The sequence below is a fragment of the Pan troglodytes genome, chromosome 2 (assembly GCF_028858775.2).
Source record: "Pan troglodytes isolate AG18354 chromosome 2, NHGRI_mPanTro3-v2.0_pri, whole genome shotgun sequence".
NCBI lineage: Eukaryota > Metazoa > Chordata > Mammalia > Primates > Hominidae > Pan > Pan troglodytes.
In genome coordinates this window covers 12021235-12045361 of record NC_086015.1, presented here as the reverse complement: position 1 = coordinate 12045361, position 24127 = coordinate 12021235, and the positions used below count along the sequence as shown (strand labels likewise).

Here is a 24127-nt window from a genome sequence, read left to right as displayed (position 1 = left end):
ACACATGGTAGTTAGTTATTCAACAACACTAAACTAATACATGCGCCTCATGAGAACCAGGGCTTCCAGAGTCTACAGCTGCATTGCACATAAAATAACCACTGGCCACATGTGGCTACTGTAATTGCAAAATTGTATTTTATTTCAATTTACTTAAATTTTACTAACATGTAAATAAAAATTTACCGTCTTCCTTGTGCTAGCTACATTTTAAGTGCTCAATAGTCATGAGTGGCTAGCATCCTCAGAATGGAATACAGTCAATTCTCATTATTCATGATAGTTATATTCTATAAAGTCACCATGAGCACTGCATTAGTGAATACTGAACATTCCCTCCTAGCAGAAATACTGAGTTAGGTTCCTGTGAGCCTATGGTCATAACGTTTTCATCAAGCATTCATTATATAACCTTGTGTTATGTATTTCTGTTTAAAACACCTTATTTTATATATATATATGTATACATATATAATTATATATGTATACATATATATATATATAATTGATTCATTGACATTGAACTCATGGCCAACAGCCCTATAACTCATGCCTGGATGAATCTGATCTAATCCACTTATTTTCTCCATAAGGCACAACACAGCTTTCTTGTGCTTAGGAACATTAGACAGTACTTTATCACTACACTTGGGCACTATTTAAATAGTGAAATCACCAAAAAAGAGTGCAAAAATATGAACAACATGGCACTAAAGAGACCTAAAATCAGATAGAGTATAAGAGCTGAAAACAAGAAGACAGGATGAGGTCTTGTTCGATCTCAGTTTGGAATGTACATATCTGGTAACTCACATTTTTCACTCAAATTCATCCATGAATGATCACAAAAGCCCTGTGAGTATTGACTTTGGAGAAATAAATTTTAGCGATTGGGCAAATTTGCAAATTTGGAATCCGTAAATAATGAGGATGGATGGTATTTCCATTTTTGCACAAATTTCTATTGGATATATTGGTCTAGGGAATCCAGTAGATTTTTCTTACTTTTATTATCTAACCTTGTAAAGACAGCCAGCCAACCCAAGGCCTTGGAAAAAAATAGAGTAAATATGACATGCATAGGGAAAGGAGCTGCTCCTCAACCCAAACCCGATCTACTTGCACATAATAATGGAATGACAAAATTTCTTATTTCATAAACTCATTTATCTTCAGAAGCCAATATTATTTCTAAGACCTTAGAAAGCTGTTGGACTTTGCCAGGAGTTTTGGCAAGATAAGCATTCTTTCTTCCCTGATGTATTTAGCTTCAGCTATTTACTCACCTTTCATAATTGCATTGTAACTTCCTAAGAAGTTTTGCTTAAAGTCTTTTTTTTAAGTTTCATGAAGATAATAAGCCATATTATTCAAGTTCAGCATTTGTGTAATGTTTTAACTCTAGACAATTTGTCCTCAAACTTGCAGGCACATCACCATGTTCAGATGAGTAAAATGCAGGTGCCTAGGTCTCTTCCTCAAGTACTATGATTCAGTGGGTTTTTGGGAAGTCTTAGAATATACATTCTAACAAGCTTGCCAAATGGCTGTGATGTAGGAGGTCCTGGTACCAAATTCTGAAAAAACATCATTGCTGACAATGCAGAGGAATCCTCAGAGGCAGGACCCACATAAATAATGGCTTACAAGTAGCTTAAGAAAATAGTTTGTAAAATATACCCAAAATGTAGAAAATAGTTTCAAAACCTAGACACAAAGGACTGTGATTTTACTGAGCTTCCAGATCAATAAGAACCTAGATTGTATTTTCAAGTGTTGAAATTTTGGAATTATGTTAATGGTCCCTAGATGACAGCACAAAATCTTACCAATTGAAACTTCTTTGGGAATCCATCATATATGCTCCCAAGGGAGCCTCATATGCCTGTGTGAGTCCTTGAGAATGGCATTGAGGGTCTGAGCAAGTTTGTAGCTCAACGGTACATTCTGGGCTCTCAGAACGTGTCTGTCTCTTCCTTAACCCTGCTATAGAATATATCTCCAGTGCTTTGTTCTGTAGTTGGTCTGAATATGCATTCATTAAAAATGTGTTGAATTGGACCAAATCTTCCTTTCCCTGTTCTCTTTCCTGTGGTCAGGTCATTAAGCAGTAAATTAATCAGAACAACCCAAATTCGTGAGGAGAAAACATAAATAAATTATTCAGATAACCTGAGAGAAGTGTGTGGGTTGCCTGCATTCTCAAAATTACTTCCCCAATCACCATTTTATTTAGCATGTGTTAGATAAGGCTTAATCTAACAAACTTTCAATAGCATTTTTATAAGAAACAATCCTGTCTTTGATTCTGAGTTCATGGAGACTATACAGTGGTAAGGTCATTCTCTTTGACAGTTCTAATGCAGGAAAATCTTTTATTGGTGTTAGACACATGTACTAATTGAACTATTTCTTCTGACCTTGATTACAAACCCCGCGATGCCCCAAATAGATTTGCTTTTGAAACTACTTTGACAAGGTTTACAAATCAATTTCCCTCACAGAGATTGGTTGGGCTTTTGTGTGGAAAGAGGTTTTCTTTCTTTTCTTTTTTTCTTTTTTTTTTTTTGCTCATTTTGTTCCTTCCTGGCATCAATCTGAACAGCATCCTGAGAACAATGCTGCACCTAATTTGCTTCTGCAAATGAGAGCAATTAAAATAACTCGACAAAAATGATGAAGGCTCTCGGATGATGTAAAGGCCAAGAATGAGGTACAATGACTGTTTATTCCTTTATCATCTGGCTTGCCAGCAGCCCAGGAGTTCAGGTGTTAAGTGCTTCCAGCCTAGTTTTGACTTGCATGGTCCAGCTCCTTACTGAGATGCACAGCTGTTGGTCTGAGCTTTAGTACTGAAGGAACATGGGCCAGGCACTGCCAGGTCATCTTTATCCAAAAACATATGCAGCCAAACTGCAGGGATCTGCTTCTGAACTGGTATTCCCAGTTTAGGAGTGTGTGTGTGTGTGTGTGTGTGTGTGTGTGTTCCCAACTGCCTCTTGGTACAGAGACAGCATGCGTACTAGAAAGAGCTACTTGAATAGATGGGACACATAGTTTGATATATCTGGATTCTAAATCTAATATTGATCACTTATCTTTGGGTTCTTAGGGCGCTATTAACCTGTAACAACCTATTTCCTTAGATATGACACTGATCTTCATGAGCGTTTGACCTGTGCCATTCTCCTCTCTACCTCACCTTGTCCCACTCCGTGAGTTACTCTCCTTGCTGTGGCTTTAGTTTAGCACCTCCAATAAGTCAAGTTCTTTTCTACATCAAGACATTTGTCCATGTTATTCCTCTTACTTACAACCCACCTCCCACCACCCCCACCTCACCTAACACCCCACCTAACTGAAGTCTCAGCTTAAATGCCACTTACCTACACAGGTCTTTTTTGACACCTCACCCAAGCCAAAATTAAGTTTACTCTCATTGCGTATTCATCAATAGGTTCCTTGTATTATATGGTGGTGGCACTCATTACAGTTTGTAAACAAATATACATATATAGTAGTCACCCACATTCTTTATCATATCTTCCTTTCTCCTTGTCTTCATTTTTTTCATGGTGCTTATTAATTTCTTACATTTTATATTGCAGTTAATTGTAGGTTACTCTTTACCAGAATATACGTTTTATGAATGTAGGGACCTTGACTGTTTTATTCACAACTGCATTTCCCGTGCTGGGTACAAAGGCCCTGGCATAAAGGCAGAGCTCAAAACACATGTGTAGGTTGGATGGATGATTGGGTTAATAGTGGGTAATTATCCACTTAGCAACGTAGTTCTGAAGATCAGAGATGATGCATAAAAATACCTAATGCAGTGAAATGCACTTGTAGCACTCAAATAAAAGGTGCTTATCATTACTGACATTAATAAAGAGGCATGTAACAAAGAAGACAGGAAGCATTTCTTCTAAACAACCGCATGTTTCTGGAGTGTGAACACATCTAGTATAATATGCTATACCATCTACATGAATAGTTCAGCAAAATTTATGCCGCAACCCTTCATCTGTGCCACCTCCCTCCTCAAGGTTCATACCTGCTCTAACACCTTGAACAAAGCAAAGTTTGTCAGGCAGCCATACCGTTTCATTCCCCTGGGGCTTTGGATTCCCCTGCCTGAAATAGCCCACATGAGGTAAGCTGAGGCAATATATAAAATGATTTTGGCCTTTATTTCACCTCACAATTAAGGACATACCAATTATATTAGGTTGGTGCAAAAGTAATTGTGGTTTTTGCCCCATGACAAAAGCCACAATTACTTTTGCACTAAACTAATGGGAGAGTTTCAGAGCATCTCCACTTCTAGTCAAGGCCAACTGAAACACAGCCACCTCAAACTCTTGATAAATTCTTGGCAGCTTTTACTGATAACAACACGTTACTTTTATCTTTTTCTCCTTAATTTTTAGAGCCATCCTCAATTAAGCTTGTGAAAAGTCTCTGTATTAAAGTGTTAGAATTGTCTACAATCTTTAATCTCTCTAAAATGCCAAATCATAACTTATTTTTTCTCTCTTTTTTAATGTTTCTAAATTGAAAATATATAGAAAGGATAAACCAGGGAAATATTGTGAAATACAGTGTACACAATGGGGGCTTTCATGTTTGAGCTGGGGTAAATAAGAGAAAAGTCATTAAATGGGACTTTAGTTTTGATAATGGAAATATTACTTTCTCCATTGGCCATATTTTTTCTTACTACATTAGCAGCACCTTGGCAACTAAGCATCACAAGATTTAAGATTTCTCTTGCAGAAGGAAACTGAGATCCAGAATAATTAAGTGGTTAGTTATCAAAAGCATTTCCATCCCTGGTTCCTACCAAGGGCTTCTCTTTAAATGAAATTGTTGGCCGGGCATGGTGGCTCACTCCTGTAATCCCAGCACTTTGGGATGCTGAGGTGGGTGGATCACCTGAGGTCAGGAGTTCAAGAGCAGCCTGGCCAACAGGGTAAAACCCCATCTCTACTAAAATTACAAAAATTAGCTGGATGTGGTGGCAGGTGCCTGTAATCCCAGCTACTTGGGAGGCTGAGGCAGGAGAATCACTTGAACCCAGGAGGCAGAGGTTGCAGTGAGCTGAAATCGCGCCATTGCACTCCAGCCTGGAGGACAAGAGCAAGACTCCATCTAAAAAAAAAAAAAAAAAGAAAAAAGAAAACAAAATTGTCTTCATGGTGCAGTTTTTAAGTGGTAGCTAGACACAATGCTAGTGGGATGTCATGCTGTGGCTTGCTAAAGCAGGATAGCAATTCAAATGCCCACAAGAATTAGGCTGGTGATGAGTCTGAGTGATGCTGACCATGTTAAGGAAAAAGTTCATTTTCCACTTAACTCTATTACAATAAAAAAAGAGAACGTCCATTCAGTGACAAATAGCAATGGACAACTGACATCAAGACTCAGGGAAAATAGGGAGTGATAGAGACTCTGGCTAATTGGAACAGCAAGCCTAATCTGAAGCAGGCAACTATTAAGCTCTAGCCAATTGTCTCAAGAAGATGAGCCTTATGTTTTCAAATCTACATGTGCTTTGAAATCAGCCAGAAATCTAGATTTTTGCATGAGATTTCCCAATTTCAATTATTGCTTTCAATTAATTATGGTTAATTACAATGTGCTTATTTGTAAATATCTTGAGTACTTTGAATGCTTCTGAGTCATGAAATCTTGCTCATTTTCTCTGTCATTTAGCATAATCAGATGTTGAGTCCAGAATCTCCAGCGTGCATGGTGACAGTGAGTTCTTTTAGAAGAGGCTAACTGCACATCATGAGAGCCAAGTGAAGTGCGTTGTTCACTTGAGTGAAGGCTGTGTGGATAGCTGCTCAGAAGTGATTCCAGCCTAACTTATTCCATGCACCCCTCAAAAATCCTTTCCCACCCCCTTGGGATCTTGGACTTTTACTGAGATTCCCATCTCAGAAGGTAATGTCATTCCTGAAATGTGGTGCTCACCTGCTCCCAAACCATAACTTGGATGTGCATGTAACCTCAACCCCCAATTCTTTAAGAATCTTCATCACTAGGGTTCTGGTGGTTATGCCAATGGGTCTGACTTTGCACTATTTCCATTCTTGGTCTTGCGCATTTTGTGGGCCCTATCAGTCCAGGAACACATATTTATTGGTTCCAGATAATATTCTTACATTCTTTGATAATTTTGTTTCTTCCTGATTTTTCTTCTCTCTTTCTAGGCCTCCTGTTAGTTGAACACTTCTTGGATGGATCCTCTCAATATTATATATTTTTTATTCCAAATTTTCATCTGTATGCCTATTTATTTTATTTTCTGAGAGATTTCTCAATCTTTACCTTTACCCTTCCATTTTTTTTTTTTTTTTTTTTTTGAGACAGAGTCTCGCTTTGTTGCCCAGGGTGGAGTACAGTGGCGCAATCTCGGTTCACTACAACCTCTGCCTCCTGGGTTCAAGCAATTCTCCTGTCTCAGCCTCCCAAGCAGCTGGGACTACAGGTGCCGGCCACCATGCCCAGCTAATTTTTGTATTTTTCGTAGAGACGGGGTTTCACCATATCCGTCAGTCTGGTCTCGAACTCCTGACCTCAGGTGATTCACCCGCCTGGGCCTCCCGAAGTGCTGGGATTACAGGCGTGAGCCACCGCGCTGGGCCTAATTGTTATTTTTTAATTCTGATGATTATATTTTTAAAGAATTTCTTATTTTGTTCCCTCTTAAAGACAGGATGATACTCTTTCATAAATCCAATACCATTTCTTCCCTCTAACACGCTAGTTATCTTTTATGCTTCCCTACCACCCCGTTCTCGTATTACCTTTCTGTCTTGTAAGTTCTTTTTTTTTTTTTTTTTTTTTTTTTTTTTTTTTTTTTTCGTGAGACGAAGTCTCGCTCTGTCGCCCAGGCTGGAGTGTAGTGGCGCTATCTCGGCTCACTGCAAGCTCTGCCTCCTGGGTTCACGCCTGTCTCCTGCCTCAGCCTCCCGAGTAGCTGGGACTACAGGCACCTGCCATCACGCCTGGCTAATTTTTTGTATTTTTTTAGTAGAGACGGGTTTTCACCGTGTTAGCCAGGATGGTCTCGATCTCCTGACCTCGTGATCCGCCCACCTCGGCCTCCCAAAGTGCCGGGATTACAGGCTTGAGCCACTGCGACCGGCCAGTTCCTTTTCTGTTTTATTGTCTGTTACTGTTTCCCAAATTGCAGGCTTCCTTTGAATGTCCAGTGGTGCTTTGTTGCCTGCCCATTTTCAGAGTGGGGCAGAAATCTGCATGAGAGTCCCATATATTCACGGGGAGCAGGGAGAGAGAACTTATTGAATGGTGGGCTTCTCTGTCGGATGATTGGGTAGGCAGGGGACTAGCTGCTTCACTAGGGGATCTTCCAAAGTCAGGGTCCCCACACAAGAGCTCCCAACCTTCTTGCCTTGGATGGTGGTGATGGGAGTGAGGGAGAGAATCTGACCCTCAGTGCTCTCAAAGCTGAACTACAAAGTGTGGCTGAGTGGTCGGGTGCGGAGGCTCATGCCTGTAATCCCATCACTTTGAGAGGCCAAGGCTGGCAGATCACCTAAAGTCAGGAGTTCAAGACCAGACTGGCCAACATGGCGAAACCCCATCTCTACTAAAAATATAAAAATTAACCATGCGCAGTGGTGGACGCCTGTAATCCTAGCTACTCGGGGGGCTGAGGCAGGAGAATTGCTTGAGCCCCGGAGGCAGAGGTTGCAGTGAGCCGATATCACGCCCCTGCACTCCAGCCTGGGTGACAGAGTGAGACTCCGTCTCAAAAAACAAACAAACAACAACAACAAATAAAATGTGGCTGAGTCTGTCATCATTCAATAGGTCTTTACTTAAACTGTTTGTGCCCAGTACTGTGCCTCTTCCTAGGTTTCCACGGAGCTTGCATGTCACAGTTTAGAACATGACTGATTCAATTCCTCCACATCCAAACAAAAACAAAATAGAGGCTGCCCATTGAAATCTGAATGTCAGATGGCCAAAGAATATTTTTAGCATAAATATGTCCCATGCAGTTATTTATAATATGAAATTCAAATTTAATTGAACCTCCTGTATTTTATCTGGATCCAGGGGATGAGGGGAAGAGAAGGGTAGTTAGCTGGCTGCATCGGTGCGGAAAGTGTCAGGGATCTGGAGGAGTCTGTGGTTCCTTCTACCAACTTTCAACCAATCCCTCGTTGGCCCAACTCTTCGCCCCAACCCTCATAGCACACGGTGCAGGCAAATCTTCTGCCCCTTCTGGAATTCTGCAAGGGAGCTTGGCTTTCTCTCATTGGCATGGCCCTCTGTGAACTTTCAGCATTCAGATTTCTCTGTGCTGTTATCATGTTTTATTTCATCTAAGATGCAATCGATTATAGAATACATTATTCATTATCTAATAAATAATTTAGAAGGGAAAATGCTGCCAATTACAACTGTAAGATACCACCAATTGTAAGAGCCATTCTGATTTCAGAAACATTAAAATGTTAAAAAGATGCATGTTTTAGAACTGATGAAATACGCCAATTTCTCCATTGTCTCCCACTCTTGCCAAAATAAATTAACATCTCGTATTTACTATTATCTCTTATTTCATCTTTGTTGCCCTTTCAGATTCTTCTCTTTTTCAGAAAGTCTATATTTTTTTCTCATTTTAGAGGAATCTCAGGGGATAGTAGAGTTTTATGCATGTGGTTATTCTTCTTTCTCTACTGTTTAATTGAATGGAAATTTTAGATCAATCTGTGGTTTGGTATAAGGGGGGATGAGCTCTGGTGACACGTTTCCTTCTATTCCTACCAGACGTGTGGCAGCACTGTGGAGAGTACAGCATGCCAAGATTGCCCGCCCGGGCCTGCTCCAGCCTCAGTCAGCCACTGCCAAGACCCCGCCAGATAACACAGCTCTGGCCACAGCTGATACAGCCTAGAGAATAATTTACTCCCACCCCTCTGTGCTGAGTCGCTGTAACTATTTCAGGCAGAACAGAACCTATGAGGTGTGAGCAGATCATTTTAAAGGGCGGACGTCAGGTGATGAGCCCGCATGCCAAGCCACACAGCAGGGATGGCTGGGGCAATTTATCTTGCTCTATTCTTTATGTACGTCTCCCAGAATCTCAGCTTTTGGAGTTCTCTTTTTATCCTTGCGACTCATCTCTTCCATCCTGCTTGGGGTTTCTCTTATTTTTCTTTCCCTGAGTTGGACTTTTGTTTTCTCTCTTTCATTCATTCAACTATGTACCCTGGGACTGCCCTTGGCACTGGGAACACAGCAGTGACCAAAACAGGCAACAATCACCACTCACAGGGAGCTTGTATTCAGGAGTGACAGGGAGACAGAGAATAAAAGGGTAAAGTATACGATATGTTAAAAATGATCAGTGCTGTGGGAAAAAAGAGCCTTCAAGGAGAGTGGGCAGGTCAGGAGGCAGGGGATTCCTATTTTAAACAGCGTGGTCTGGGAAATTCTCATCAAGTGGAGACCTTTGAGGAAAGGCCTGAAGGAGTGAGGGGTGAGCCAGGTGATCGCCTGGGGAGTGAGGGGGCAGCATTCCAGGCAGAAGGAACAGCAAATACAACTGTCCTGGGGCAGGAACATGCAGGGAAAGTCAAGGAAGACCCTGGGCAGCATGGGTGGGTGGGGCAGGCAAAGGGCAGAGTGATAGGGAGGGGGTGAGGGTAGGGTGTCCAGATCAGGTAGGGCTGAGTCATTACTGTAATGTTTTCTAGGGTTTCTCCTTGAAGGGATGTGAGCAGCCCAATGCTTCCACCTCTACAGCTCCCCCTCCTCCCAGATGAATGTCACCTAACGTGTATCTTCTCAGGACCCCATGCAGGCCACGTGCACTTTCTCTCACTTTCTAAAAATCCTCCTCATTTCTAAAGTTTCCTTTGAAAAACTGAGCCTGATGTCATCACTTCCCACGCCTCAAGATCCTCCCTCTCAGGCCAAACCCAGTCCCTTCCTTGGGGAATGACTCCAATTTTGAAACCTAAATTTATGTCTCCGTGATCACCTCAAGGATTGAGAATCATAAAAACCTCATACAGTGTTCTCACTGTTTAATTTTCAGCTCAGGGATTTAATCTGACAAATTACCTTTTATCTCATTTATGGCGACTAAGATTCACCAACTTTCCCTTGAACTAAAGGGTAAGGTAAAATACTACTTTGGGGGGGAATGAGGAGTTAAATTAGTTCCCGGGGTGCAATTATTAACAGCAAATATAATGTAATCATCTAGCAAGTGCCAAGTATAACCCCAGCACTTGGAGAAATTGATCAATAAATGTAGTGTATGTTATCTTCCAGCATTGCTGGTGTAATTAAAAAAACATTTTAGGGTTCTCTAAGGTTGAAAGAGAGCTCAGAGAATCTTCTCTTAATCATATTCAACAACTAGAATCATAAAACAAAGCACCCAGCTATCATGCCTTGTTAAGAAGCAGTGTCAAAGGGTCTCATTTAATCATTTAGTGCTATTAAGTAGAAATTAGGTTTCCATGGAGGCACTGGCTTTAGACTTGGCAGGATTCTGATCCTCATTTGCTCATCTTTTTCCTCTATAGAAAACAGAATGATAATCATCATACTCTTTTCTAGTTTCCAAAGCTGCACACCTGGGTGATGGCCTCTCAGGTCCAGGTGCTTCTGAGAGGGGATTTATTTTATCTGGCTGTGGAAACATGAGACAAAATGACATGAAACATGAGAAAATGAAATGAATCTCAGATTTATTATTGGCATGGGTTAGGGGTCTGAAATTAGGAGTCTGAAGCTCCAGGTCATTCTGTTGGTTCACCTTACAGCAGGATCAAATGAATCATGTAGCTGAATGTACTTGGAAGAAGCAGCGGCATCACTGACTGTTTTATATTTTTGACCCCCCCCCCCCCCAACCCCTGCAACACATAGACACATCCCCATTCTACTCTGAGTGGGAAAAGAATGGGTTTCTTTCCCCTTTGGTCGTTCTCTGCTATGGATCTTGTTTCCAAAGCCAGAGTTTATTGAAGCTGGAGGCAGAACAGACTCCCTCCCCTACACCTCTACCCTGGCATCCCAGATCTGAGCCTCAAGCTGTGCTCTCCTCTTAACTGCTATAACTTCCAGAGAATCCTGCTGCTGCTACAGAGAAGGTGATTGCATTAATTGCCAGTGTTCACCTCAGCCTGCAGCACACGGGAATGCTGCCAAGTTAACAACGGACCGCATGCGGCTGTGGCCAACCAAACCTTACTGGATGGTCTGCCTTTTCCTAGCCCTCCACATGTCTTGGAATGCAAGCGTTTGCTCTTAGGCTCACATGGCCACTCAATTCAAACACTAATTGGATGACCCTGTGGAGATGTTTAGAAGAGAAAAGCAGGGAAGCTAGCTCAAGTTTGACCAGGAACACGTAAACCATTTAACGCTTCCCTTTGCAGTATTATATAAATTTTCATTTACTTGACAAATATTTAATAAGCACCTACTATGTGCCGTGAGTACAATGTGGCATTGTACTAGGTACTGAAGAAAAACATAAATATTTTTAAAATCTTCCTTGTCTGAGATAATTTGTAACAGCTACGTATTTCTAAAAATTCAATGGGCATATTCAGAAGGAAGCTCTAAGTATGTCAAGTCCAGTTTATGTTGATATAGTTATAAAATATTGGGTCTAGAAGGAGATTCAGTCTCAGGATTCTTGTCCAACTTCTCATTCAACCCTTTTATATTACTTCAAGTGGTCAGTCTTTTTTTGTGTGTGTGTGCGCACATCTATGAATAAGATGCTCCTGTAACAGCTGCTGCATTTTTAGAAATCTAGAATTTCTTGAAAGAATCTCTTTTGCTTGAGCTGAAACTAAGTCCTTCTTACAGCATTCATTTCTCCTTTCTTGGCCAATATGGAACAATTTTGCTGTAGCTTATAATTTTATATAAGCTGCTTTTATATCTAAAGTCGGACTTTTCATCCATAGTGGTACTCTTAACACTAAGCACCTCTTCTCTCCTTGATTCCTTTAATTCCTGCTCCATCTTTCTAGTCACTTCCTGATGTCTGCTTTTATAGCCATATTCATACTGACTAGTAGGTAGGGAAAGGAAGCTAATGAAATTTAAATAAATCATCTGTCCTCCTTGAGGATTTTCACTATATTCTATTTATTTATACCATGCCAAATATCATGAGATCTGGACACCGTAAGGAAACTCAGAAATAATGTAGCCCAACACAGTAATTTTTCAGGAGAGAAACTGAGGCCCAGAGAGACAGTGTCTTGCCTGAGACCAGATAGATGACAAAGATGACAGTGGTAAACTGAGAACCAAACCCAGGTCCCCTGACTGCCAGCTAAGTGTTCTTTCCATGGTAACACATCATTGCTCCACCTGCCTCTTGGTACTAGGTGCTAGCCACGTACAGAGTTTCTGTCAACCTTAAATTTAGAAACTATGATTACATATAGGGTTTATTTGAGCAAAAAGCTGAGAATAGCCACTCAGGAAACACAGACTCCAAAGGAATAGAGTCAGTGCTCCAAAGCAGATAAGTTTAAGGTTTCATTTATATAGGCAGAAGCAGAGTTTATAAGGGTTAAAACATTCTCCATGCAAGGTCAGTACATATATTATAGTGATTTAATTGGTTACAGCTTGCTGTAGCTCAAGGAAGATTGCTGTGACATTCTATAAGAGGGGGTTCATGATCTCCAGGGATCTTATCCTTGGCACTATTTGGTCTTTCCTAATTATTTACAAGAAAAAGCAAAAGTTGCAGCTAACTGCTATGTGACTCAGGCCACATAGCCACATTCCTCTCAGGGCTCAAAATAGTTTAAAGTTCCAACACCTTCAGGTTTAAATTATTTAATTTTACATTCCCCTTATAAATTGGACCAAACAGTGTTCCTCACTAATGAGGGTTTATCTTTCTCTGAGAAGCACTTCATAAGGGATGCATTTGGAGCATCAAGGAGGAAGTTGACCCCTTAGATCAGCCCTACCAACCCCAGAGTTTTATAGACAGCAAGATGGCACAGCCAGGTCCCTCCTTCCTCTCTCACTGCCACGTACCAGAGGTTGGCAAACTTCAAAAACAGCCCATAGCCTGTTCTTATAAATAAAGTTTTATTGGAACACAGCCATGCCCATTCACTTACATATTATCTATGCCTGCTTTTTTTATTTGAAATAGATCAAGTAGTTTCCATGGAAACCATATATCCTTCAGAGCAGAACATTTTTACTATCTGGCTCTTTTTATAGAAGTAGTTTACTGACCACTGCCATATAGAGGTATGAATTCTAAGAGTGATTCTGATAGCAATCCTCACATTTTTGTTAATATACCATGAGATCTCTTTACTTGATTCTATCAAGATGTTTCTGGGTAATGTTGATTTAATTGTGCACTTTAAATCAACACATGGTGTGAAAAGGTGCCAAAAGTCCAGTTTCGGTACAAAGAATATATATGCTGTGACATCATTTATGTACATTATAGAGAAGCAGTAATCAATACTATATCTTATTTATAGATACATGTAAATTTAGTAAAAGTACAAAAATATGGACAATAATGATAATCACCAACTTTAGAGCTCTGGTACCTATACATGGGAGGGAGCAGGGCAAGAAAGAGTGGGAAGAAAGACATAGCTCCAATTTGTAACAAAAAATAAAAAACAGTTTTGAAGAAAATACAATGGAATGCTAATATCGGCTATATTTGGCCTTTGCATACTTGGGAGTCTTGTGTCATTTTCTATATTTGTTGTATGTTTCATATATATTTATATATATATATTTATGCATATCACGTATATTGAAACCCAAAGTGAAGACAGGCAGGTTTGAGTAAGTCATTTAGAGTCTCTGCATTTTAGAGAAAACCCTTAAGTAGGAGGATTTCCAAAGTCTTTGGCAAAGAGTTTTGTTCCTCTATGGAACACAGGGTAACAGGGGGAACAGGCATCACATTAATAGACAGCAAGATTCCATTAAGACATTCTGGCCGGGCGTGGTGGCTCACACCTGTAATCGCAGTACTTTGGGAGGCCGAGGTGGGTGGATCATTTGAGGTCAGGAGGTCGAGACCAGATTGGACAACATGATGAAACCTTGCCCCTACTAAAAATGCAAAAATTAGCTTGGCATGGTGGTGCATGCCTGTAGTCCCAGCTACTTGGGAGGCTGAGGCAGGAGAATCGCTTGAACCCGGGAGGCAGAGGTTGCAGTGAGTCAAGATCGTGTCACTGCACTCCAGCCTGGGTGACAGAGCAAGACTCTGTCTCAAAAAAAAAAAAAAAAAAAAGCATTATGTTTGTTTTCTATACTTAATGCTCTGTATTCTAAATCCAGGCACACCTTGGAAATACTGCGAGTTTGGTTCCAACTAATGCAGTAAAGCAAATATTCAATACTTGCATGTGACACAATTTTTTTGGCTTCCTAGTAGATATAAAACTTATACTTACACTATACTGTAGTCTAATAAGTGTGCAATGGCATTATGTCTAAAATCCTTTAAAAAATACTTTATGGCATAAAATTAAAAAAATACTTTATGGCTAAAAAAATGCTAATGATCACCTGAGTATTCAGTGAGTAATAATGATTTTGCTAGTGGAAGATCTTGCCTCGATGTTGATGGCTGCTGACTGATCAGGGCAGTGGTTACTAAAAGGTGCGGTGACTGTGGCACTTTCTTAAAATAAGACAATGAAGTCTGCCACATTGACTGACTCTTTCTTTCACAAAAGATTTCTCATGCAGTGCTGTTTGATAACATTTTACCCACAGTAGAACTACTTTCAAAACTGGAGTCAATGCTCGCAAAACCTGCCACTGCTTTATCAACTAGGTTTATGTACCATTCTAAATCCTTTGTTGTCATTTCAACAATGTTCATAGCATCTTCACGAGGAGTAAATTCTGTCTCAAGAAACCACTTTCTTTGCTTATCCACAAGAAGCAACTTTTTATTCATTTGAGTTTAATCATGATATTGTAGCAATTCAGTCACATCTTCATGCTCCCTTTCTAATTCTAGTTCTGTCATTATTTGGAACACCTATCCCCTCCACTGAAGTCTTGAACTCCTCAAAGTCACCCATAAAAGTTGGAATCAACATATTTTAAACTCCTGTTTATGTGGATAGTTTGATCCCCTCCCGTGAATCATGAATGCTCTTAATGGCAACTAGAATGTTGAATACATTCCAGGAGGTTTTCAATTTACTTTTTTCTGGATTTATCACAGGAATTACTATCTATTTAGCCTTATGAGATGTATTTCCTAAATAATAACTTCAGAGTCAAAATTACTCTTTGATCCATGGGCTGCAAAATGGATCAAAGAGTAATTTTATGTTAGCAGGCATAAAAACATTAATATCCTTGTACATCTCCATCTGAGTTCTTGGGTGACCAGATATATGGTCAATGAGCAGTACTATTTTGCAAGAAATCTCTTTTTCTGAGAAGTAAGTCTCAACAGTGGGTATAAAGTATTTAGCAAGCTATGTTGTAAACAGATGTGCTTTCATCCAGGTTTTGTTGTCCCATTTCTAGAGCACAGGCAGAGTAGATTTTGGATTCTTAGGGTGGTAAATGAATAATGACTTCAACTAAAAATAAGCAGCTGCATTAACCCCTAACACGAGAATCATCAAAGCCAGGCGTTGACTTTTCCTCTCTTGCTATGACAGTCCTAGATGGCATCTTCTAATATAAGGCTGTTTTATCTACACTGAAAATCTGTTATTTCAGGTAGCCACTTTCAGCAATTATCTTCACTAGATCTTCTCTGAAAAACTTTCTATGGCTTCCAAGTTAGCACTTGCTGCTTCACCTTGCACTTTTATGTTGTGGAGACAGATTCTTTCCTTAAATCTTGTGAACCAACCTCTGCTAGCTTCCAACTTTTCTTCTACAGCTTCCTCACCTCTCTCAGCCTTCATAGAATTGAAATTGAAGAGAGTTAGGGCCTTGCTCTGGATGAGATTTTGGCTTAAGGGAATGTTGTGGCTGGTTTGATCTTCTATCCAGACCACTCAAACTTTCTCTGTATCAGCAATGTGTGCTTTGCTTTTTTATAATTTGTGTGCTCACTGGAGTAGCAGTTTTAATTTCCTTGAAGAACTTTTCCTTTTATTCACCACTTGGCTGTTTGGTGCAGAAGGTTTAACTTTATGCCTGCCTCAGCTTTTGACATGTCTTCCTTGATAAGTTTAATCATTTCTAGCTTTTGATTTAAAATGAGAGATGTGAGACTCTGTCTTTCACTTGAACACTTAGAAGCCATCATAGGGTTATTAACTGGCTTAATTTCACTATTGTTCATTGTGTCTCAGAGAATAGGGAAACCCGAGGAGATGGAGAGAGAAAGGAGAATGGGTAGTTGGTGGCAGAGTCAGAACAGACATAATATTTATTGATTAAATTCGCCATCTTATATGGACATGGTTCATCGTTTCCAAAAACAATTATAACAGTAACATCAAAGAACACTGATCACAGATAACCATAATAGATATAATAATAAGAAAAAGGTTGAAATAATGTGACAATTACCAAAACGACAATTACACAGAGACATGAAGTAAGCACATGCTGTTTGAAAAATAGTGCCAATAGACTTGCTCAATACAAGGTTACCACAAACCTTCCATTTGTAAAAAGTGCAGTATCTGCGAAGATCAGTAAAGTGACATGCAATAAAATGAGGTATGCCTGTACACGCTCAATTACATACTCCTTTACATGATTCATTACAGCATTTGAAACTCCATTACTGTTTCTCAACCCAACTACAGGTATTACTGCAAATGGTTTTTGATCGTATCCTTTTGTCTCCTTCTATACACCTATAAAGCAATGAACACATCTCTTCTGCACAGTAAGCTCATATTTTATGAATTATTCTAGGGCCTTCATTTTTCTTGGAGATAATTCTAATTAAGTCTGCCTCTTTCCATAAAATGATTCAATAGCATTTCATATAAATCAAAAAAGAATATTTCTTCATAGTGCAGCACCAGGACGCTTTTCTATCAGCCTTAAAAATTTTCAGGAATGAAAACCCCGAAGCACATTGCTTTCCGTCACCTAACCCCTGGCATTGCATTGGTTACATAGCTGGAGGCAGTCAAAGTTTAATGTACTTAATTACAATACACCTTTTTCTATATTGCAAGATTTCCTTGTTATAAAAAGATACTCAAAACTCATCTTAATCATTTTTCTATTTCCCAAGAGAGTTCAAAAAGTTTAATAGCTTCTAAGCAAGTGGATCTGAGAAAGGTTGTTTCGAAACAATTACATCAGTTCTTCTTCACTGTGATAGGGGTGACTTTTTTGGATCTAAATTGAGGTGGAAGTATGATTGAAGAGAAGTTAGAAAATTCACAGTTAAACCAAATAGAAAGGCCCAAAGCAATTCCCTGTTCTTTGTAAAATGAAGCTCCAAGGGTATTAATTTAAACAACAAAATATCTCCCCCAAATTAATTGAGAATAAGGCTGGATCTAGCCCAGGGGTGGTTGCCTAGCAACAAAGGTATGTGTTAGGAAAAGGATGGGGGTAGTTCAGACACTGGGTATCACTTCAGGCATTGAGTTTCCTTGAAAGATGTCAAGAAAATTTTGTGCTCTTTTGAAATTGTCTATTTAAAGATGCCTATGATCCATACCACATGCTAGGACACTCTTCCTCTTTTTAAGTCAGATTCAACATTAAAATTCAGCTCAGTTGCCACCTCTTCCATGAAGCTTTCCCTGGCTATCCCCAAGGACCCTCAGACTCCGAACCATGTCTGCTTCCTCTGTGCTCCCTCGCCCTCTGCATTTCACTACCTTTGCACTTCTTTAAATGTTTGGTAGAATTCAGCAGTGAAGCCATTGGGTCCTGGGCTTTTCTTTACTGAGAGACCTTTTTATTATGGCTTCAATCTCATTACCTGTTATTGGTCTGGTCAGGTTTTAGATTTATTCATAGCTCAACCTTGGTAGGCTGTATGTGTCTAGGAATTTGTCCACTTCTTGTTGGCACTTATCATGGTGTCCATCACTTATCATGAAATCATTAGCTTGTTCATCTCTCTGTTAATGTGCCCAACCAGATTACAGTTAGGGACTGTCCTTTGCTTTTGTTTGTATCTCACATGCATAATATCATGCTTTGTATTCTGTAGATGCCCTAACATTGTTTGTTGAGTGGATGGGTGGATGGATGGTGAAGAAGAAAATGAACTAATGAATGAATTAGAAAATCAATCAGGCTTCAATAAGAATATGATCTATAATTGTGGCTGTATTGAGGACTCTAATATGTGTAAATGTAATGGAATAACTCCAATACGTATTGCTGTGAGGGATTTTGTGATAAGCCTGTCTCAAGTCATGTTCGGAAAAGTTTATTTGAATTAAGTTGCCTTTTCCCTATTTTCTGTTCTCTGCCCTACAGGCTGCCTGAGCAATTGTGTCTGGTTCGTGAAGTGAGTTCCCATTATCATCCAATTGGCCCTGATCTCACATCCCAAGGTAGGCATGCCTGCCTGCTTCTCCCTGCTTATTGGGCTTTGCCTGTGGCTTATTGCTCTGTTTATTATAACTCAACTGCTGCCTCTCCCCTTTCATTTTGATATGAACTATTCTTCATCTCAGGTTGGCACAAGGAAGTTTTCTTGCTGGTACTCTTGAATCCCTGTAGCTGTTAACATCTTTATTTATGACTGTAATAACCTTAGAACTCCCCTGGATAATCCTCAAAAAGGACATTATACATGGGGCTGTTTTCTAAGGTAGAGAGCTGTAAAGGGAGCTGATTTCTCATATCCAAGTCTTCATAGCCAAGATTTCTAAGGCATTTTGCCTTAATAAGGGTTCTGGCAGGAAGCAGATGACACACAAGCTGTGTAGTTTCAAGAGCACTTTAGAAAGAGATCCTTTACCATGTTATGGTCAGAATATGGGAACCCCAAAAGAGTTTGGGTACTACCTTGGGGCTAGAAATAGGCTGGGTCTGAATGGGGAAGGAAAAGGAATAGTTACTAAAACCTAAAGAAAAATAAATGGAGAGAAAGAATGAGAGCTGTGAAGAGGGATGCCAGGGTGGAAGAAGCATGTGCTTTGTTAAAACCTGTGGAGACTCTAGGGAATGCATGGCCTAAACACGCTTTCCTCCACCCCTCTGGTCTCCTGCTAATGTGCTCCAATGGCCAACCCCACTGGAAGTGGCCCCACTGGCCAGCCTCTTGGGGAACTGAGAAGGGTGAAAAGCAGTGGAAATAGGATCTGGAAGGGGAAGTGGAAGATACACTGTACAGCCCCCAGAATAAATGCAAAGATAATGGTGCCTGTGCATGGGAGGCATGCCTCCAATGACTTCACTCCAAAATAATTTTGGGGAAAGTATGTTGATATTTCCTTACGCATTTTTAATTGCTTCTGAAAATTTTTTGTTATCTTGTTCCTAACTGGCATTTGATCTTTACTAATTTGCCCTCTTAAAGACTATAACCCTCTACAAAAACAAATAAACACAAACACCCTTTAGCTTGCTGTTACCTCAAGGATAATGTATGACTTGAGTGTGTTGTTGAGCTTTCTGCCTTAGCTAGTTTGCCAACAAATCAAGGTTCTCTATCAGTACAGCTAAGAAATCTAAAACCAGAATAAGCAAAAAACTTTAAGGCTCTAGAGATTTACTTCATAACTTGCTTTAATTAAAGTCAATTCCTATATTAAAAAGAGAGGTATTTCTGATTTAATATTTTTCCCTTAAGGAGGGCATCTATAACATTTTTTTTGTAATTGAAAGTATTAGATGGGTTTCAAATCATTTGCTGTATCATTATTTCTTTGAAATCATTCTTTCCTGTGCATACCTAGTTTAGAATCTCTCTGTATGTGAGCCTGATGATTTGTAAAAGAAATTAATGATCATGAGGTTATTTTGAAATTCAAGGAGGTAAATTGATGTAAAGGAGTTAGAGTGCTGCCTCGGATGGAGCAAGTACTCAATATGTAGTCCCCATTGTTTGTGGACCTTCTTGTATCATGTTCTTTTAAGAACATGGAGATCAGTAGACTATTCTTATAGCAGTATTCAAAAAGTTAGACCAACTAGTAGGATGATTTCTTAGGGGACAGATATGAGGTTTTACTCCAGAAGCTTCAGTCTTTGGGAGTCTTTCCCTTGGGAGCTAAATGATGGATATTTGGAATACTACAAAGCAGAATAACAAATATTTGCTTTTCCTTTCTTTTTTTGTGATTGTCCTGAGCCAGAAGAAGTAACAAATTATATGGTCATTTTGGCATTCTCGGGCTATTATTTTGTGTATCTTGCCTGATTCAGTTATGCCTTATAAATTTTAAAATGTGATTGAAGTCTCCATACTGTCATATTCCTCAGTCCAAGAAACATAAACATGAAAAATCTAGTGGAAGCCTATATTAGCTAGGATTCAGTTCAGCCATATATATTTTTTAAAAACATCAAATAGCAATGGGTTAAATAAGACAAAAAATTGTATTTTCTCTCATATACAAGATGTCTAGTTGTGGGCATTCTAGGGATGGTATGGTAGCACCACAATTATCAAGGACCCAGGAGTATTCTCTGTTTCTGCTCCTCTACCCTTAGTATGACCCTCATCCTAGAGGTCACCTTATGGTCATGAGATGCCTATTGTAGCTTCAGCCATCATGTTCAATTGAAAGGAGTAAGGGGCAAACAGTGTGGTTTCACACTGCGTGAGCCCCCTTTAAAGTGCTTTTTAAGAAGCCCCACACTTCTGCAACTTTTGCCTACTATCCCCAGGGAAGACAGGAAATATAGGTTTTATCTAGAGTTCGTCAAAAAGCCATTCACAATGTGGAGGTGTATCCACACCACTCCGTAAGCTGACCATAGTTGTGGGCAAACTGCAACACGTGAGCTAAGAAATCAGAACAATCTGTGTTTGAATCCTGGTTCCCTCTGACCTTTACTATCTGGATGTCCTTGAGCAAGTCAGGTTAACTTCTCTGAGGCTTAATTTTATCAGGTCAAATGAAGAGAGTAAGATAGCCTACTTAGGGCAGTGGTAAGGACTGAAAGAGCATATATATACAAGTTGTAACCTGATTAATAATTTTCAAAATGTGTACTTGTAATTTTATTTCTTTTAATTATGGTCAAACATTGTGCCAGCCTCAACAAATGATATTTGAAAGCTGGCAACACAGCAAGCTTTCAAAGTATCTGCAATTAATAAATCAGAAACTCGGAGAGGCTAAGTAACTTGACTAAGCTTATGCAGAACTGAAATACACTCCCCTCCCTCAATAAACAACAAAAAGAAAGCCCAGGCCTTTCTGACTTGAACAACTGCCCTTTTTCTTCCCAAAGTACACTGTCTCTTTCAAACTCAGGTTTCAATTGGCTACATAATATATACAGGTTTATGTAATAACAAACTTGGTTCTAATCGCATTTTACTTCACTGGTTGAATTCACTCAGCAACTATGGAGAACTTCCAGAGATGGGGAATTAGGGCTTCAAGCCAAGACTTTGGGCTGGCTATGTCCTGGAAAAAGAAGCAGACCCTGCTATAGCAAAAAAAAAAAAAAAAAAAAAAAGTTTTTCTGCTCAAGGCACAAAGCCTCCTTGGGTCCTGATAATATACATACCCTTTGACTTAACTAACCTGGTTGGGTGGCCAAATCATATTATTTTCTGTATTCTGATGTCAATTCAATTTGAAAAATGTAAATGAGGCATGCTCATCAAAACAAGTTTAGGAAAAAAATTGAAAATAAATAAATGGGGAATCTGCTGTGCTAGTCATAAATAGAGCCAGACTAATATTTTGCATTTTTTAAGGAAATATTCAGTGCCTATAAGAGTTGCATAGATGGTAAAGGGTGCCATGATAGAAAAGTCTGGGATTCTGTTAGTGCAATAAAAGGTATGACAAAATTGACAAGTGGGAGTTGAGTAAGAAAAGCAATTTCTAAGCTAAGACCTGAAGAATAAATGTGAATTTATCAAAGGAATAGCAGGTGGAAGAATATTCCTAGCAGAAGGGTTAGTGTATGTCTCTGACTCTTGAGTTTTGACTTCTGGACACTTATTCCCCTATTCTTCTTACCCTTACTTCTGACTTTTGCCTTGACTCTGCACAGGCGGGCTTTTAGCCTTCTGGTAGCCCACCATCAAGCACTGAGGCCACCACCTTAAACGACTTTCCATTGGAATTATGTTCATTGGAAGCCGCTGTTAACAAACCATTCTACAGGACTGTCCTAAAACAGAAATGGCAGCTAGGCTTCATTTCCTGTGCCAATGTTAATAGCTTCTTTGTGGCAGCTTGGACAAATCAAAAGGATACTGAGGACCAATAGAAAGTGCCTCACAATTAATTAGTGAGGTTTCCCTACTTTAGAAACAGAGAGTTCTGACACACAGGTACTGGCATTCTTGGGTCCAACACTCTCTTCCCCCCTTTCTATTATGCTTGAATGAAATTAGGAAAAATGTCAAAGAAGAGGCCGGGTGCAGGCCAGAAACCACTGACGCTAATAATACCTGGCATCTCTTGCCTGTACATATCCAACTTCCGCATTACAAATTTGGCTCCTGCTAATAAAAAGTTGTCTGTAAGTTCCCTGGGCCATCTCAATGGTCACTGCATTTACAAGCCCTTTCAGACACCCAGCTGCTGCTCCTAATATACTTTCTGACAATAAAACACCTGCCTCTTATGGGAATGGCTGGGGGAAGTTGAGAATACTGTCAGTAGTCACAGCCTTGAGATTGCTATGAACCTGAATAGACTGGATGCTATGATCCCTTCCCCATAAACACTGCCTGCTAACCCACTGAGTAACAAACTGAAACCAACCCAATAGTCTCATAGACAGTTGTTTTTGGATAAACATAGAAATTGACTCTTCTGGTCTTAAAACTTGAAATTTCATTTGTTTTATTTGAGTTCCTTCCTCAGGAAATGACTTTCAGGCCTCTTAAAAAAGCTATCAAAGAACTGAAACTCACCAGATCACCACATCTAGACAATGAGATGTGGGACCACTCATTCATCATGATTGCTTCCTTGCCCCATCCCTGGTTCCTGTTTTCTTACACATTGTTACATTTCTTCCCTACTATATAAACCCCTAGTTTTAGTCAATCAGAGAGACAGATTTGAGACTGAGCTCCTATCTACCCAGTTGCAGAGCACGATTAAAGCCTTCTTCCTTGGCAGGACACGTCCTCTCAGTCATTGTCTTTCTGTGCAGCAAACAGCAGGACCTAGACTGAACCCCTGGTGTTTTGGTTACAAAGCTACAGACAACAGTCTCCTGTTGTAGAAAAAAATGTATTCAAAATATTTCTCTGGTTAAAAATTTTTACTGTTGCCTGCTCACTGACCATTCTAGGCCCTCCATCTTGGACTCTCCATTCCAGCAGTAAAATCAACTGAAATGTGCTTTCTCCCTCATTATTTGACTGTCTTTACCTTTCTCCATGAGTCCTCTTTACCTAGAGCCTTTTAAACTCCCTTTGTCCATTTAGTAATTCCTGTGCAGACTCCAGACCTAGCTTGAGCATGCTCATCTCTGCAACCTTTGTCTGCCCATCCCATGCTTTTTATAGATTTATAATGTACTTTTATTATTGCACACTTTGCTATATTTGTGGTCAATAAATCATATGCCCTAGAAGACAGTTTTTTGAGAGTTTAGAATTTTCTTCTACAGTATATGATTTATTTGACCAACTTCATCTTTTAACAGGCATTTAAGCCAGGTCTTTATCACCTCAGATATTGAATTTAACTGAATAATTGAGAAGAAGAAACACTATATATTCTGTTTTTGTACACTTTTGACTGGGCCCTGTGCATGTCTGTGGGAGTGAGGAGATTTTGGGTTAATCAAAGATAGAGATGCCTATTTCATATGTTCATCATTGAATTTTCTTATTTCATAGATTATAGTCAGGTAAAGAAAGACCAGGATTAAAAAGTAAACATTTTGAATTACCTCCCTGTGATTTGGAGGAACATGAAGACACTTATTTTTCCTTTGAATTTTTACCAAAGAGTTTTCATTTTTATTTATCACAACAGGG

General features: G+C 39.6%; 1 long non-coding RNA gene across 2 annotated transcripts in view; it reads left to right on the top strand.

Moving 5' to 3' along the window:
- The window catches only part of LOC107970553 (uncharacterized), a 585037-nt gene that overhangs the window by 485946 nt on the left and 74964 nt on the right, over nt 1–24127 (top strand). For both annotated transcript variants that reach the window (XR_010155489.1, XR_001713154.4), the window contains exon 4: nt 18469–18545. This is a non-coding gene — a long non-coding RNA (uncharacterized LOC107970553). The remainder of the gene's footprint in view (nt 1–18468; nt 18546–24127) is intronic.